A 416-nucleotide genomic window follows, 5' to 3' on the forward strand; every position below is an offset into this window, starting at 1 on the left:
TGAGTAGTGCATCAATATGCATCCTACTAATAGTTTGTGTTTAATGGATGAATCATGCATCTTTATGCTCCCATTAAATCAATCTTTGTGCACAGATCTTATCTATTGGATCTTATAATTTCTTGAGTCTTCACTTTTAAAGTGTCGTTAGTTCCCACTATTTCTATCATGTATAAAAATCTTACCAAGTAATCTTATTTACTTTCTTTTGGGGTGTTATATCCATAACTTTTATGTTCTTACATTTCATTAGTCATTCATCATTGACTATGGGATGAAATCTTTTCAAAGGTTAGTTCATACGATTAACTGGGCTTAGAATGCTTTGTGATTCATCTCTTACGAATTCAATATGATAATCAATTATTATTTAGTTTTAAGCAATCTTAATTTAGATCCAAGATTTCATTAAGAAT

The sequence above is a fragment of the Theobroma umbraticum genome, unplaced genomic scaffold (assembly GCF_002168275.2).
Source record: "Theobroma umbraticum cultivar Fairchild unplaced genomic scaffold, ASM216827v3 scaffold_12.1, whole genome shotgun sequence".
In the NCBI taxonomy this organism is placed as follows: domain Eukaryota; kingdom Viridiplantae; phylum Streptophyta; class Magnoliopsida; order Malvales; family Malvaceae; genus Theobroma; species Theobroma umbraticum.